Here is a 6,855-nt window from a genome sequence, read left to right on the forward strand (position 1 = left end):
ATGATGCCAACTTCTCTCGATCCTTCACTTCGATGAATTCTTCACTTTCCCTTCAACTGCTGGAATTGAGTAAATTGGCACATCCAGCCACAAATTTCCAGTCCAATAATATGGAATCTTTCAACAGAACGCACAATCGTTTTAAAAATGAACTGTGTCACAGAAACAAACACGCAACAGAAATGGAGATACAGCACATTCTACCTGGAAATCTACAAACTTAAAAAAACTAACTGTGTCACCTGTATCAACCCCTATATAGTCACGGGGTACATGTCATCACGTGACCTCACATCGGCGGGAAAATCACATCAGGTGACCTCCAAAAGACCATTACATCATTCTCACAGAAAAAACAGATCTCCTTGGGCATGTAACAAGGAGAATTCAAGTTCAAAGTGCATTTATTATCAAAGAATGTATACATTATACAACCTTGAGATTCGTCTCCTTACAGGCATCCACAAAACAAAGAAACCCAAAGGAACCCATAAAAAACATTGACAAACACACAACGTGCAGAGAGGAAACAAAATCACCCAATATGTACAGAAAAGCATAAAAAAAGCATGGAAATAAAAAGAGCAAACTTTTGGTATTTAGTACTTAAATTAAGAGCTACCAATGCTAAAAATAATGATAATAATACAGGGGAGGCAAAAAGGGCAAATTTTGGAGGAAGGCAGAGAGTTAGAATTACAGGATCAGGGGTCATAGAGCTGTACTGTATAGAACTGGGCCCTTTGTCCATGCTGATCAGATTTTGTCCATTTGTCCATTTAGGAGGGTTGTTGGGCTGGAGCAGACTTTAGGAGTATTAGGGTTAAGGAGATAACTAATAATGACCAGATTCATCATCATTATGTGCTGTTTCCTATGACGTAGGCAATCGTGGTAAACAAGGTTGTTTTTGGCAAATTTTGACATGGCCATTCATGGTCTTCCTTCAGTTTTTAATATAAAGCTCTTCAAATCCAACATGTCAGTATTTCAGTGGAATAAAGGAAATTACAATGGCATGAGAGGGGAACTGGCTGAAGTTGACTGGAAAGGGACATTTGCAGGAAGGACAACAGAGCAGCAACGGCTGGGGTTTCTGCGAAAAATGAGGGAAGTGCAAGACAGATATATTCCAAATAAGAAGAAATTTTCAAAAGGAAGAAGGACGTTACTGTGACTGAGAAGTGAAGATAGAGCCAAAGTAAAAGCAAAAGAGAGAGCATGCAAGGAAGTCAGAGCTAGTGGGAAGATAAAAGATTGGGAAGCTTTTAAAAACTTGCAGAAGGAAACTAAGAAGAACATTAGAAAGGAAAAGATGAGTTATGAAAGGAAGCTGGCAACTAATATCAAAGAAGACAATCTAAGCTTTTTTAAGGATATAAAGGGTAAAAGAGAGTCGAGGGTAGAAATAGGACCAATAGAAAATAACGCTGGATATATAGTAATGAGAGATGCAGAGATGGCAGAGGAACTGAATGTGTATTTGGCATCAGTCTTCACAGTGGAAGACGTCTGCAGTATACTGGACATTCCAAAGTGTCAGAAAAATGAAGTTTGTGCAGTGAAAATTATGACTGAGAAGGTGTTCAGGAATCTTAATGGTCTGAGGGTGGATAAATCTCCTGGACCTGATGGAATGCACCCTTGGGTTCTGAAGGAAGTAGCTGAAGAGATTGTGAGGCATTAACGATGATCTTTCAAGAATTGATAGATTCTGGCATTGTACCGGATGATGAGGAAATTGTAAATGTTACTCCACTATTTGAGAAGGGTGGAAGTCAGCAGAAAGGAAACTACAGACCTGTTAGCCTGACGTCAGTGGTTTGGAAGTTGTTGGAATCGATAGTTAGGGATGAGATTACAGAGTACCTGGAGGCATGTGGCAAGATAGGCCAAACCCAGCATAGTTTCGCAAAAGGAGAATCCTGCCTAACAAAACCTACTGCAATTTTTTGAGGAAATTACAAGCAGGGTAGACAAAAGAGATGCAGTAGATGTGGTTTATTTGGATTTTCAGAAGGCCTTTGACAAGGTTCAGCACATGAGGCTGCTTAGCAAGATAAGACCCCCAAGGAATTACAGGGAAGTTACTAGCATGGATGGAGCATTGGCTGGTCAGCAGAAAACAGACAGTGGGAATAAAGGGATCCTATTCTGGCTGGCTGCCAGTTACCAGTGGAGATCTACAGTGGTCGGTGTTGGGACAGCGGCTTTTTAAGATGTATGTCAATAATTTGGACTATTGGATTAATGGATTTGTGGCTAAATTTGCCAATGGTACAAAGATAGATGGAAGAGCGGGTAGTGTTGAGGAAACAAAGAGCCTGCAGAGAATCTTAAATAGTTTAGGGAAATGGACAAAGAAGTGTCAAATCAAATACAATGTTGGAAAGTGTATGATCATGCACTTTGGTGTAAGAAATAAATGGGCAGACTATTATTTAGATGGGGAGAGAATTCAAAATGCAGAGATGCAAAGGGACTTGGGAGTCCTTGTGCAAGATACCCTAAAGGTTAACCTCCAGGTTGAGTCAGTTGTGAAGAAAGCCAATGCAATGTTGGCATTCATTTCTAGAGGTATAGAGTATAAGAGCAGAGATGTGATGTTGAGGCTCTATAAGGCAATCGTGAGACCACACTTGGAGTATTGTGTGCAGTTTTGGGATCCTTATTTTAGAAAGGATATGCTGACAATGGAGAAGGTTTAGAGAAGATTCACAAGAATGATTCCAGGAATGAAAGGGTTATCGTATGAGGAACGTCTGGAAGATCTTGGGCTGTATTCCCTGGAGTGGGGGGATTTCATAGAAACATCCTGAATATTAAAAGGCTTGAAGATATTAGATATGGCGAAGTTATTTCCCGTGTTAGCGGATTTTAGGACAGGGGGCATGGCTTCAGGATTGAAGGACGTCAATTTTGAACTGAGATACGGAGAAATTACTTTAGTCAGAGGGTGAGAATCTGTGGAATTTTTTGCCATGAGCAGCTGTGGAGGCCAAGTCATTGAGTGCAATTAAGGCAGAGATAGATAGGTTCTTGATTAGCCAGTGGATCAAAGGGTATAAGGTGAAGGCCGGGGAATGGGGACGACTGGAAGAATTGGATCAGCCCATGATTGAATGACAGAGCAGACCTGATGAGCCAAATGGCCTACTTCTGCTCCTATATCTTATGATCTTATTGTCTAAATTCTTTCTCTATCCGTGATTGTAATTGTTCTTGACAATTTTTTCTCCAGAAGTGGTTTGCCATTAACTTCCTCTGGACAGTGTCTTTACAAGATGGGTGAATCCAGCCATTATCAATACTCTTCAGAGATTGACTGCCTGGCATCAGGTGTTGCATAACCGGAACTTGTCATAAGCACCGTCCGCTCATACGACTATCCACCTCCTACTCCCATGGATTCATGTGAAGCTCAGGGGGGGGGGGAGGCTAAGCAGGTGCCACACCTTGTCCAAGGATGTCCCTCAGGCTAGCGGAGAGAAGGAGCACACTACACCTCCTTTGGTAAAGACATATCTCCACCCCGCCACTCAAATGATTGTTTTTTATTAATCCTTGGCAATAATTTTCTATTTTTTTATTTTCAGTAACAGTTCATTTTGGATCATTTGAGTTAATTTGCGAATAAATTAGCATCGGGACTGCATTCTCAATGTGCTTATTTTTAATCTGAAAGCATAGCATCTTTGATCATGCATGAGCAAGCACTATACATCCCACAGGCAGAACAAAAAGCCCATAATATAATGAAAAGTATAATTAATTGTAAGAGATGAAAAAAAGTGGGAATTTAAAGAAAAAGAGACAAAGTTATTGTTTCAAACTCTAGTGACTTATGAAAATGGAAGCTGCTGGCAAACCTTTTAAGAGGGAGTCATTTGTAACATGGAGACTCTCAACTTGTCACTGTTCATCTGGCCTTTTGTTCACGCCTCCTACTGACTGCTGTGTTAAAAGCTGCGGGATTAGCTGTCAATGTACCAGTCACGGATCACGATGCCAACGAGACTGACATTAATGGTGCAGTGTGTCTTGTCTCCTGTACATATCAAACCTGTGTCATATTGGTAGGGAAAATTTGTCAGGTCTGTCAATTGGTACAAGCACTCATTATGCCTTGATTGCATATCTGAAGTCAACCTGATGTTTACAATTTGTACTGAATTTTGTTGCATATTTTTTGTATGAGACAGTGAGGCTTGTATGAGTAGATTATATAGATGTGATATTATAATACACCTTGTTGTGTTTCATACATTATGGTACATGTTATATACCATTCTGCATTACATGAGTTATGACGGTAAGAACTGAATTATTGAGTGGTTAATATCTGAGATTCCAGGTTGGTGACGCGGTGGCATCAGCACCAGACTTTCAGGCAAGTGGTCCTGGGTTCAAATCCAATCTGCTCCTCACATGCTTTACATTGGTCCTAATGAAGGGTCTCGGCCCAGAACGTCGACTGTGCCTCTTCCTAGAGATGCTGCCCGGCCTGCTGCGTTTACCAGCAACTTTGATGTGTGTTGTTTGCTTTCCATTGGTGCTGGGTTGAGCATTGAGCTAGCAACTTGGCCTCGTAAAACACAGACAAATGTGAAAGAAACAGCAAGGTTGCAGTCTGATACACGACAAGTACAGGAGAGTAATTAACCAAAATTTGAAATAAGAAAATTGAATTTGAGCAAACTGAATGTGAAAGCTAAGAATCTGTATTAAGCTTTGAATGGATTTTTCTTTACAACGGGGATGCATTACTTTTTATTTCATCGCCCTCACAAGGTAAATGGAAGTCTGCAAAAATATGTGACTTTGAGGTGACGTTAATGACCAGGGGGTTACATCTGTCCAACAGTTAATGTCTGGGGTAATCTGCTGGAAGAACTCAGTGTGTCAGGCAGTATCTATGGCAAGAAAGGATCTGTCAGTGTTTTACGTTGGAAGCCTGCAATAGTTTTCAAGGATCATTTCTATAGTCTGTGTCAGTAAAATCCTATACTAAAAAGTTCGGTCTCCATAACCATGATGAGGAACTATAGTATTTTCTCCTGAGTACAAAGCTGTTTTCACATGTTGTTTTATGCATTGGCCTGTGACCATTGATGACCATTCCCTTCTCTCATTGTGGGATTCGTGGAGGGAGAAAAAGCAGTGGTAGTGCAGGATATCCACGAACAGTGGAATTGAATATTTTATAGATGATTGTAAAGAGTTTGTACATTCTCCCCGTGAGCAGGTGAGTTTCCTCCAGATGCTCCAGTTTCCTCCCACAGTCCACAGATATACCAGTTGGGTTAATTGGTCATTGTAAATTGTCCCGTGATTGGGCTAGGATTAAATCGGGGGATTGCAGGAAGGCCTATTTCACGCTGTATCTCAATAAATAAATAAAAGTACATCTTAATTTGAAATTGTCAAATTAAAATATAGTTACTATCAATTGAAAAATTATTGTAAATCCCTGATCATTTTAAGTATTTTGTGAATGAATAAATTGTTGTGGTTTTGTAAAAAAAAATTACGAAAGATGCTGCTTAACCTGTTGAGTTCTTCCAGAAGATCGTTTGTTGCTCAAGATTCCAGCTTCTGCAGTCTCTGCTGCCTCAGTTATTGAAAGATTGTAGATTTAAAGATTAGATTAGATTTATTTGTCACATATACCTCAAAACATTGAAACGTACAGTAAAATGAGCCTTTTGTGTTGAATCAAATCAACAAGGATTTTGCTGGGGGCAGCCCATATATGTCACTATGTTTTTGGCATCAACATAGAAAATCCACAACTTATAACTACAATCCTAACCCTACAGCTTTGGAATGTGGGAGGAAACCACAGCACCTGGAGGAAAGTTGGCACAGGTTGATGGGAGTAAGCCATTTAGTGGTTTGCATGGACTCGGTGGGCCAAAGGGCCTGTACCTGTGCAGTACTTTTCTATAACTCTACGACTCTAAACCTATGTGGTCAAGGTGAGAATGTACAAACTCTTTACAGACAATGGTGAGTATTGAACCTCAATTAGTCATCACTGGGACCATAAACTGATTATGCTAACCACTACGCAACTGTGCTGCCTATAGTTGTATGGGAACTCATCACAAACTTTTCTAACTTCTCGATTTAAACTTGGTGAATCAGGCAATGATTAGCAAAGTAAGTTGGAGAGGTGGTTCCCATTTTAAATCTAGCAATTGACATTCTCCTCAAAAGGGACCTTCTTCCTGAGGGACCTGACAGATAAGCTCCTCTGGAAGAGGTCAAAGTAACTAACTCTTAGCCTCTGCTATAAGTCGACTCTGAGGATCTACGGGGCAGGGGGGGCATCGGAATATGTGAAGAAGATAACAGATTTTAAAAAAAGACAATAAAGGCATACAATGAGGTGGAGGAAGTTTGAAGAGGATATAAGATGTAAATGTTCCACAAACATGGGCAGCTATTAGCGTCAGCAGTATTATGCCAGTCGTAAGATCAGGGTTCGCTTCCCACTGCTCTCTGTAAGGAGTTAGTACATTCTCCCAATGACCGCTTGGATGCTCCACATTTTCTTCCTACATTCCAATGTACGGTGAGGATTAGTGAGTTGTGGGCATGCTATGTTGGCACCAATGTACAGTGAGGGTTAGTGAGTTGTGGGCATGCTATGTTGGCACCAGAAGCGTGACAACACTTGTGGGCTGCCCAACATAATCCTTGCTGATTTGATTTGATGCAACCAATACATTTCACTTCACGCTTCAATGTACATGTCACAAAGGAAGCTAATCTTCAATTCAATAGCAGTTGGAACAGGCTGAGTACTTCTTATCCGAAACTTTCAGATTTATTCAGATTATGGAATATGTA

The 6,855-nt window shown here is 40.5% G+C and overlaps 1 non-coding gene across 1 annotated transcript; it reads left to right on the top strand.

The window, feature by feature from the left end:
* Positions 1 to 4,954: 4,954 nt before the first annotated feature.
* On the top strand, positions 4,955 to 5,165 carry LOC140201033 (small nucleolar RNA U3). Its single transcript, XR_011886763.1, has one exon. It is a non-coding gene; the product is annotated as a small nucleolar RNA U3 (small nucleolar RNA).
* Positions 5,166 to 6,855: the final 1,690 nt, after the last annotated feature.

The sequence above is a fragment of the Mobula birostris genome, chromosome 7 (genome assembly GCF_030028105.1).
Source record: "Mobula birostris isolate sMobBir1 chromosome 7, sMobBir1.hap1, whole genome shotgun sequence".
NCBI lineage: Eukaryota > Metazoa > Chordata > Chondrichthyes > Myliobatiformes > Myliobatidae > Mobula > Mobula birostris.